The sequence below is a fragment of the Tenrec ecaudatus genome, chromosome 13 (genome assembly GCF_050624435.1).
Source record: "Tenrec ecaudatus isolate mTenEca1 chromosome 13, mTenEca1.hap1, whole genome shotgun sequence".
Taxonomy (NCBI): domain Eukaryota; kingdom Metazoa; phylum Chordata; class Mammalia; order Afrosoricida; family Tenrecidae; genus Tenrec; species Tenrec ecaudatus.
In genome coordinates, this window is record NC_134542.1 from 127,441,470 (window position 1) to 127,453,311 (window position 11,842).

Consider the following 11,842-nt stretch of genomic DNA (forward strand, 5'->3'; position numbering starts at 1 on the left):
TGCTCATATGCTACCTATTTTTTCCACCTCCCTTGTTGCTTCCTACATCCTTCAACATTTTGCCTATTGTGGCAGTTACATAATATCCTGTCAACTTGAGTGAATGGGTAGAGTCTAGCCTGTCAATCAGGTGCAACTCGATGACCTCATTTGGAGGCATGACAGAGATAAGCAGCTCACTGGAGGCCAGACCCACTCTCTCTGCCTTCCCTTTCCTGCTGTTGAGAAACTCAGAGAGCTTGAGGAGACATGTGGAGACCCACACCAGTGTTGAGATGCTTCCACTGCCACTGGATCCACAAGACCTTCTAACCACTGGCCTGTGATCTTCTTACCTTCAGCATCATTGCATGTGCTGCGTGGGTCTAAAGAGGAATTTATGGACTAGTATTGGACATATGGGCTAATATCAGACTTATGGACTTAATCTGGATGGGGCTGAGATGTTTTCTCAATACACAACTGCTCTTTTATATAAAGCTCTTTTTCATACCCATATGAGTGTCTGTGAATTTGTTTCTCTAGTCAACCCAGACTAACACACCTATAGAATCTTTCAAGATTGCCAACCAAGGATTGAGTCTGTTTTTGAGATTTTTCAATATCAGATATGCTGAGTGTGTTCTTCCCTTTTGGTTTTCTATTTCTAGGTCCTTGCACATTTCATTATAATAGTTGACGTTGTCTTCTCGGGCTGCCCTTTGAGATTTTTTATTCTCCTTGACTTCATCCTTCATTTTCTTAATCTGCTCTGCGATTAATAGCAAGTTTCAGAGTCCCTACTGACACCCACTTTGAGCGTTTTTTCATTTCCCGTCTTTTTAAGGACCTTTTGGTTTCTTCGTGAATGATGGTCTTGATGTCCTCCCACAGCTCATTGAGTCTTCTACCATTAGTGTTCAATGCATCCAATCTGTTCTTGAGATGGTCTCAAAATTCAGGTAGGAGAGACTCCCGGTTGTATATGGGCTCATATAGACTTTTGGCTTGTCTGGACTTGTTTTATTTCACAGTCAACCCATAGTCTTGTTTTAGCTGATGACACTGAGCTTCTTCCCACAGATGTAATCCATTTGACTTCTGTTTATTCCATCTGGAAAGTCCATGTGTCTATTCACAATCTTTTGCGGTTTTTAAAATCATTATTTTAAAAAGGTATTTACTATGAACAAGTTGTTGTTTTTCAAATCCTATCTTGCTGCCCCCGGCCTCATTCGTATCACCAAATCCATATTTTCCAACAACCGGTCCTTCTTTGTTTTGAACTTTTGCATTCAAATCACCAGTAACTATCAATGCATCTTGATTACATGTTTAATCAATTTCCAACTGAAGTCATTGGCAGAATTCTTCAATTTCTTCACCACTAGTTGTGGCTAGTGTATAAATTTGAATAATAATTGTATTGATTAGATTTCCTTGAAGGCACATAGATATAATCCTATCAAAACAGCACTTTGCTTCATGATGGATTTAGCAATGAATGTTAATACATTCCTCTTAATTCTATGATTCCCAGCCTAGTAAATCATATGATTTTCTGATTCAGAATGGCCAATTCTAGTCCACTTCAGCCCATGAATACCTAAGATATTGATCTTCATGCATTCCATTTCATTTTTGACCCCTTCCAATTTTTCTAAATTCATACTTTGCACATCCCAAGTTCCAATCATTTGAATAATTAGTTTTACAGCTGTTTCTGTTTGCCGTCAGCCAGCAAGTCCATTCGCAACTGGATATCTAACAGGCTCCACTCCCACAGGCTTTGCCATGGTCATCACCATGGTCTGCTCCCTCCAGGGAGTCAGCTCCTCTTCAGGCCCATTTCGAGTACCCTTGGACCTGAGGGGCCCATCCTCCAGCAGGATCTCCAGCAATGTTCTGTTTCCTTTGTTTAGGCTTTCCGTATCTGACAGTGCTTCAAAACTGTGCATAAGGTTTCCAGCGGCTTCCTCTTACAAAGTGGAGAGCCAACTCCTTCTTCATCGTCTGTTCTTAGTCTGGAAGCTGCACTAAAACCTGCTCACTTTGGGCACCTGGGGCTACATCCGAGGAAGCTGCCTTTCAAGATATTACTGAACAATTCCAGGAACCACGTAGTATCTCCAATTGCAGCTGCTGTCGCAGATGTGGTTTCGTTGTTTGAGGAAATGAATGCTTCTCCTGGTACCTGGTATGCAGTTATTTATCTGACCAATGCCTGTTTCTTAATTCTCAATTAGATGAGCCCCCAGAAGCAGTTTACTTTGGGGTGGCAAAGGTAACAATACACTTTCACAAATCCCATTCAGAGTTATATCAACGCTCCAAGACTCTGCGATAACTTAATCTGTAGGGACCTTGCTCACCTTTCTATTTTACAAAATGTAAAAAGCTGGTTCATGACATTGATGACAATTATGCAGATTTTGCCTAGGAAGGAAGAAGTATCAATGACTTTAGACTCACTGGCAAAGCATCTGTGTGCTAGAAGGTGGAGAATTGACCCATCAAAAATTCAGACATCTTCAACCTCAGTGAAATTTCTAGGAGTCCAGTGGTGAAGGGCATGTTCTCATCACCCTCCAATCAAGCTGCAACCTTATTGAACTCTGCTCACATGTTGCTATGGATGCCTTGTTGGCACAATAAACTTAACAATCACAGTCTAGTGCTTGCCAACTTGGTACCTGTACACAATTCTTTAGCCATATGCTATTTCCAGACATTAATGAAATCACACTTACACCTAACATCATGTGTCTATCATACATATAAAGGAAAACACACTAATTCTATTTGTATTTTAAATATTGTACATGAACAAAGGAGAGAGATTCAGTAAACACCATATAAATAATAAATACTAACAATTACAAACCTTGCTTTGCAACTGATCACATGGTCATAATTGATAGGCAGAATTACCTTCTTCCACTACCCATCTCTTTGCCCTCAGACAACACCTCAGCTGGCCATGGCTCTCTGCCTGGTGGGGTGACACAGACCTTCATGCCCGAGGGATCTGGGTCACTAGGACTCCTATCAGATTTAGGTTGCTGTATTTATTTTCATCACGGGCATGGTAGTACTAAGAGAAAGTCTAGGGAATCTCCTGGACTCCAGATATATTCTTTAGCTCCAGTATGTAGCACCAGTCCAATTTTCCCTTGGTAATCAGGATCAATCACACCTCTCGGTACAGTGACACTCTTCTTTACCTGTTGACCCAAAGGCATGAGAATCCCCAAATGGCCAGGAGGACATTCTCAGCTGCCAATTCAGTGGAATCCGTGCTTTGTTTCTAGGTGAGAGAGTTCTCTCCTTCAGAACTAGGACCTCCAGGCCTGAAGAGTACAGGGTTGCTGGGACAGGAAGCAAAACGTTGCAAGTGGATCACGAGGAATAATAGTGAGTGGTGCCACTCCAGCTTCCACCCTTGGTTCCTGAACCATGCATCCTTTCTAGTAGAGACACAGCACCATATAGTTTCAGCCAGTTCAGAGCATATACAGTTTCCTGGAGAACATTGCCCCAGCCCCGCAATGTGTTGCCACCTGGCTAGCACCATGATTGTGTCTTTAGGAGGCCATTCCATCATTCTATCAAGCCAGCTGTTTCACAATGATGAGGAACATAATACAACGAATGGATTCCATGGGCATGGACCCATTGCTGCACTTCAAGTGGATGCATAATCTAGTATGATACTAGTCTGCAAATGCCTCTTCAGACTCATGAAACATGTGCAATGACATCGAATGCAGGAAGATCTTAGGTCAGTGGGTGGAAAGTCTTGTGGATCCAGTAGCCGTGGAAGCATGTCAGTACTGGCAGGGGTCTCCACATGGCTCCTCTGGTTCCAGGGCCCTAGCATAGCTCCATATGTCTTTTCATCAGAAATATGAAGCAGAGTGTCTGTATGTATCTGGCCTCCAGTCAGTTATTTATCTCCATGGTGCCTCCAAATGAGGTCATCAAGCTGTGACCTGATTGACAGGTTAGACTCCACCCCTCCACAAGTTGATACCAGATTATGTAACTACTACATCTAAAAATGGTACTTTTGGCAGAAGCATGGCATGCAGAGAAGGCAAATCTATATCCAGAGTAGGTGTCTATTCCAGTAAGAACAAAACATTGCCACCACATGACAGAAGCGATCCTATGTAATCAACCTGCACTGGTTGCTGGTTACGCTCCCTGAGGAATGGTTCCATATCATGGACTCAGTGTTGGTGTCTGCTGCTGGTAGATGGGTCACTCACCAGTGGCAGTGGCCAAGTGAGTTTTGGTGAGTGGAAGTCCATGTCCCTGTGTTCATGCATAACCTCCCTCCCTGCCACCATGTCCACTTTGTTTCTGTGCCCAGGGGGCAATGACGGGAGTGGCAGAGGCAAGAAGGGGCCTCGTCTCAACAGTGCATGTCATCTGATCCATTTGATTGCTAAAAGCTTCCTCTTCAGAAATAGCCCTTTGGTGAGCATCCACATGAAACATAATTATCTTTACTTTCTTTGACCATTCAGAGAGGTCTATTCAAGTACCTCTTCCCCACACCTCCTTGTCACCAAATTTTCCCATCACGTTCCTTCCAATTCCCTGACCATCCAGCCAAACCATTAGCCACAGCTCTTGAATCCATATATAGTCTCACATTTGCCCATTTCTCCTTCCAGGCAAACTGAACGGCCAGGTGCTCTGCTCAAAATTCTGTCCATTGGAAGGATTTCCCTTCACTACTGTCCTTCAGGGAGATCCCAGAAAGGGGCCATAGTGTTGCTGCTGCTGTCCACTTACAATTGGCACCTGCATATCATGCAGAGCCATCAGTAAACCAAGCACGAATTTTTTATTCCTCAGTCAACTTATCATAAGGAAGTCCCCTGGAGGCCACAGGTGCAGACTGGGATAAAGAAGGCACTGTGACAGGAATGTGAGTATTTGGGCCACGTCTTCATGCAGCTTACTTGCACCTTCAGGTCTGCTCTAGCCCGATCTCGTATATACCACTTCCATTTAATGATGGAGTACTGCTGAGCATGTCCAACTTTGTGACTCTGGACCCAGTTCATGATGGGCAGCTCAGGCCTCATCGTGACTTGGTGGCCTACGGTGAGCCATTTAGTTTCAACTTAGGCGCAGTAAGAGGCCAACAGCTGTTTTTCAAAGGGGGAGTACTTGTCTGCAGAGGATGGCAGAACATTACTCCGAAATCTCAAAGGTCTACGCTGTGATTTGCCAATAGGTCTGCCAAAGACTCCACACTGCAACTCTTTGACTGACACCTCTAGCACCATTGGGTCAGCTGGATCATATGGTCCCAGTGGTAAAGCAACTTGCACGGCTGCCTGAACATGTTGTGGGGCCTTTCTTGTTCTGGGCCCCACTCAAAATTGGCGGTCTTTCATGTCACTTGACATATATGTCAGAGAAGCAAACCAAAATAAGTTGTATGCCTCCTGTTTAGTTGTTGGGGAGGGGGGGGGCGGGGTAGATGCAATAGCTTAGCCTCTTCTTTCTTGGAACAGATAATATACGCACCGTGGAAATCAAGTCACCATGTGGTCTGAGCTGCCCATCATAAACTGGGTGTTGTCTGACTCACAGAATCATAAAGATGGATGTGCACGGCGGTGTATAACTAAATGAAAATGGTATATATGAGAGTGAGCTAGAGCAGGACCTGAAAATGCAAGTAAACCACATGAAGTGGTTCAAATGCCTATGGTCTCCTCTCCTGTCACAGAACCGTCTTTCTCTCTGTCTGCACCTATGATCTCATGGGGAGTTTCTTAGGATCAGTTGACCGAGGAAGAGAAAACTGGCGCTCGGTTTACCAATTGTTCTGCACGTTATGCAAGTACTACTCCAAAGTGGGCAGCAGCAGCACCACAGTCCCTTTCGGGGATCCCTCAGAAGGACAGTGGTCAAAAGATATCCTCCCAGTGGGCAGAACTTCTAGCAGTGCACCTGTTTGCTTGGAAATAGGTTTGCACCATTTCCATTCAGTTTGGAAGGAGAAATGGCCAAATGTGTTACTGTATACTGATGCATGCATGGGCTGTGGCCAATGGTTTGGCTGAATGGTCAGGAATTTAGAAGCATGATTTAAAAATTGGTGCTAAGAAGGTGTGTGGCTAGACTTATCTGTACAGGCTGGAAATTTTGATATATTTGTGTCTCATGTGGATGCTCACCAAAGGGTTACCTCGGCAGAGGAGTATTTTAATAACCAAGTCGATGACACTTTCTGTGGACATTTTTCATACTTTTTCCTCATCCATTCCTGTTATTGTCCAATGGGCGAGTAAAAAGTGGCTCTGCTGGCAGAGATGGAGGTTATACATGTGCTGATGGATTCACTCACTAAAGCTGACTTGGATACTACCACTGCTGAGTGCCTAGTTTGCCAGCAGCAGAGACCAATAATGAGTGTAAGCTATTGGGCCATTCTTTGGGGTGATCAACCTGGAGCCTAGTTGCAGGTTGACTACATAGGACCACTTCCATTATGCAAAGGGCACCACTTTCTTCTTATTGGATGCAGATTTGCCTTTCCTGCATGCAAGGCTTCTACAGAAACCACCACTGTGGACTTGCGTAATGTCTTAGCCACTGACATGATATCCTGCACAGCATTGCCTCAGATCGAGGCTCTCACTTCAGAGCAAGTAAAGTAAAGCAATGGGCCTATGCTCATGGAACCTGCTAGTCTTGCATGTTGCTCATCATCACAACGCAGCTGGCTTGAGACAACAATGGAATGAATTTCTAAGCACACATAATGATGACACCAACGAGGTGGCAACACCGTGTAGGGCTGGGAAATCTTCTCCAGGAGATCATATATGCTATAAACCAGCATCCGATACATGGTGATGTTTCTCCAATAGCCAGGATTCACCAGTCCAGAAGTTAAGCTTTGGATATGGGGTGCCAATGCTCACTGTTACTCCTAATGACCCATTTACAATATTTTTTATTCTTCTTTCTATGACCCTTTGCTCTTCGTGAATAGAGGTCTTAGTTCCAAAAGAATACTTCCATGTGGAGACAAGCACTGAATCCATTGAACTGGAAGTTAAAAATGCCTCCCAGTTATGTTGGTTGACTCTTTAGATCAACAGGGAAAAAAGTTTGTTACTGTGTTGAAAGGTCTGATTGAACTTGATTGCCAAGGAGAAATTGGATTAATATTGCATAACAGAGATAAAGAAGAATGTCTGGAATCCAGGAAATTCCTTAGATTGTCTCATGGTATTATCATGTTCTGTGTTTAAAAACTACAGGAAACCAATTTTGAAATGACTACTAATGACCCAGGCATTGCAGGAACAAAGATTGGAGTTACCCCACCAGGCAAAGAACTATGATCAGATGAAGTACTTGCTGAGAGCAAAAAAAGTACAGAATGGTCTGTGGAAGAAGGTACTTAGTTCTAAATACCAGCTACAGCCAAGTGACCAGCTGCAGAAATGATAACTATAATTGTTATAAATATTTCCTCATTGTATGTATATATCAAATATTTTTGTTTTGTTCTTATAAAATATAAGATATAAATAAGGTCAGTGCTTTTCGAGTTGTACACATATTAGTTGTGTCATGTTAGGTGCAGCTTGACTTTACTATTGTCTTTGTTTAGAGATTATGTGTGGTTTAAGGAAATGTGTACTAGAACCAGGCTGACAAGGGGTGGACTGTGATAGTTAGGTTTTATCTCAACTTGACTTGGCCAGGATTCTTTCATGAAATGGTCTAACGTAATGTTGTCAACTCCATGATGGGAATAATAGGATTGAGTACCACCTCCTTAATCTGGCCACAGCCTTAATGCAATTGAAGGAAGTTTCATTCAAGGTGTGGCCCGCTCTTAGTATAGATTAACACTGCACAGAAGCTAGCTTACTTCTTTTGCTTTATCTGCTTCCTGCATCCTTCATCAACCTCCTGATATATTGCTTTCTGATCCCAGACTACCATCCATGGGATCATTCATCATTGCATTCACCAGTCTGTAGTATTTCTGCTTCATCTTCTTGTGTCCTGCTCATCAGTCCCTGCAGCTACATGAGTCAGGAGACATCTCCAGCATACCTCCCTTCCATATACTTGAAACAGAATTGACTTACCCACTTTTACAATTGAGTGAACCATTTCTTGATATAACTCTTTTTCTGTATACTAACACATATAAGTGTCACTGGTTTTTCTTCTCTGGAGAACTCAGACTAGCAACATCTTGTAAATATCACTTGCTGCCAAATTCAAGGGTGTCACATCTACACATGTCTGACTTAGGCAGGCCCAAGCAATGAATCTTGGATAGAGATTTTGCCTTTTCCTCCTCCAGGCATTCAACTCACCTCAGACAAGTTGGACCTGTACGTAAAGGAGACCACACAGCATGGAGGGGGATTGACTTGAGGGAAAATTCAATAATAGTTCCCAAACCAGTCATCAGGGACTTTTCAAGCACATCTGTTTCCCAGAAAAGGATGTTCATGCTGGCTACAACCCCAAATGTTCAAATCAAACAGCCATCAGTCTACATGACCATAAATGATTATTGATCTTAATGATTATTGATCTTAATATGATTATTGATCTTTATAAGTTATGTATATACACACAATCAGAGCCTGGGTTTCAATTTAGCCTGTGGATGGCAATGATATTTGCACTGATGAACCAGAGAGAGAAATAGCAATACAGGTACTAAGTCTTCACAGAGAAATAGTGCACCAACGCAGTGTTTGCTGGGTCTATTTATTTGGGACCCAGAATTTGAAGAGACTCAGTCTCCTGCAGAACCCCAATAGGTCAGGGACTCTGAAGGGCAAGCCTACACTCACTCTTCCTGCCTTTGACCGACTTGAGAGCAGGGAGAAGTGTTCTGGACAGGACATACCCAGTGTACACAGCTTGACATACAAATGCAGATGAAAGACAGGGAGGTTTCTGGGTGGCCAGCAGGATCATATATATGTGCTTCTCTTTCAGGGACTCGTCAGGTAGGCTTGGTTTACGTGCCCACTTCAGGGTGCTATGAGCAGGGAAGAAGGGAGGAGGGCTAGCCATGGGCCTGGGCCCACTCTAGGGGATGAATATTTTGTTCTTTTATTTGGTGTCTGGAAATTCTTGTCATAAACTCTTGTCTTGTGTGTGTGTGTGTATAAGTGTGTGTGCGCATGTGTGTATTTAAATCTTTTCAAACACCTTCACATGGTATATCATGGTATTTGGGGGGGCATTTATGGTAATTCTGCTGTAAGAATGGCAGCTGGTTTACCAATTGCTGACAGTCTGATGCTGACACATGGTAAGAGAAGAATTGTGCTCCCTAAGGTGTTCCACAGAATATTTTTCAAAAGTATAAAGCCAAACAGTTCCTCCAAGGTAGCTCTAGGTTGACTCGCATCTCCAATCTTTTAGATAGCAACCGAACATGTTAACTGGTTGTGTCACCCCAGGACTCCAAGTCACCCTTTTTACTGATGAGAAAGTGGAGGCCCAGGGTGAACAGGGATCTGCCTGCATGGGCTTAAATGGTGGTTGCCAGAACCAGACCTAGAGCATGTAGTCTGCCTCTGTTGGTCTTACCATTGTATTCAGAATGTAAAAGGCCTTCCGCTACCAACACAAGAAAGGGCGCATTACATTTGTTGAACCACTGTAGGCTCAAGCTGACTTAAGGAACAGGACATCACACCTGAGGCAGAAGGTGGAGGACAGTGGTTAGCATTGAGGTCTACCCCCTGTGGCACACTGAGCCCCAGGACTGGCATCCAGTGGGTGGAAAGGACACTTTGTCATCACTATGCAGGCATATCTACCAAAGGTGTGGGCCCCTCCTAAACACACACACACACAATTTATAAATACATGCATGCACAATCACATATATTCACACACTCACACTAATGCATGTAAACACTCATAGCCCTCAAATACATATGAGCACACATCTATATCCCCATACATACATGTACATACATTTATATCCGCTCACAAGCATTCACACATACTCATAAATGCACATATACACACTCCTCACCTACTAGTGGCTTTGGCCAGAATATGGGTCAGGTAGTAGACATTGCCAAGGCCTATGTGCTGGGGCTAGGGCCCTAGTTATGCTTTTCTGGGGTGTAGTTGATAGGAATATTCCTCTTCCTGAAGAAGAGTTTAGAAGAGGTCTTATGGTAAGGGCTAAGGACATGGAGATGAAGGAGCCCTGATCTCTGTTATCAGCGGCTGATGCTCTAAAAGGAGAGCGCACTGCAAGCCAGAAATGATCACACCCCCTGTGCAGAGTAAAGAGTAGGTCAGTGGAAGGGATGTCAGGAGTCTTCCACAGCACCTGTATCAGTGCCTGTAACACCAGTGCTATGAGTGGAAGGATGGGTTGACGAGGTGGCACAGGAAGAAAGGGCTTACTGAGAGAGGGAGTGGCCTGAATAAGCAAGTGCTCAGACCACAAATAAGTCAGGGTGCCAGTAATGCAGAGGAGAGGAAGATGGGAGCCGATGCTAAGGCCATAGGGAGGGACATGGGCCCATTGGACTTTGTAAAGATGGTGCTCACAGCCATGAAGGCCAGCATCATAGCCACGGGTCCAGCACCCAGTTTGGATCAGGGGAACCTAAAGATTTTGTTAATGTTTCCTCTCTTCCTGTGATCTCTCTTGCACTTCTAACCCTTTGGTATATGTAAAACATATGTAAAGCAGCAGGGCCCTGTAATCAAGAATGCTTTTCCAGGTTCCTGTGGACAGTCAATGGCCGAACTGGGATTCAGATCTTGGGAAGAAGCCTTAAGGGATTCCCACCACCCTCTGGGAATATCCTCCTTCTTTTGGGGGACCTGATGCTTCTGGGTCAGGAAACCAACTGCAAAAGCACCTGTTTATTGAGCAACTTATGGAAGCTGCTGAAAAAAATATCGAGAAAAATTCAACTCACTGGGCCTTGCTTGCAACATGCTGAGCATTTGAGAATGTGGTGTGTAATGTACAAGCCCTTAGCTTGCACAGTTACTAGTCAAAAGGTTGGCATTTTGAACCCACCCAGAGTCACTGTAGAAGATTGACCTAGTGTGTTAGTCTGGGTAAACTAGGGAAACAAAAGGGTAAGTGTACATTCGTCCTGTCTAAGCCCATAAGTCTGACACTGATCTACAAAGTCCTCCTAAAACTCACAAAGCATACACAATGACGCCAAATGCAGGAGGATCACAGGCCAGCGAGTGGAAAGTCTTTGAATCCAGTGGCGGTGTAAGCATCTAAGCACTGGCGGGGTGGGGGGGTGGGGGGTCTCTCCACATGACTACTCCAGCACCCAGGGCTGCATCAGGGTAAGTCCATGTGGCTTCTCCTCAGGGATGTCTCACAGGAAGTGAGCCTTGCCAGCTGAGGCAGAGAACTAGCTAAGGCAGCCACACACTGGTCCAACCAACAGAGAGCAAGAGACAAGAGAACTAGAAGGGTGAGACTTGCTGAGCCATTTCTCTCTCCACCCTTCAATTAAACTGCCCTTCAATTAATCCCACATGTGTTTATCAGCCAGGTTAGCACAATAAACCTTAACTAGCACACCTGGAAATCTGCTTCCCAAAGGTCGTAGCCTTGAAAGTTCCATGGAATAGTTCTCCCTTGAATATGTGGGGTCACCATGAGTTTGGCATCAACTCAATGGCAAATCACAACAAAGTAGAAAAGGCAGAGATGCAGACGTGAAATGATTTACTAGTGAATACCGGAAAGGCAAAGAATGGCACAGGAGACTCCTGAGCAGGTAGTGAGAGACTTTGTCAGGAGACAGTGCGAACCTAATTCACTGAGTGAACTTGTCCATCT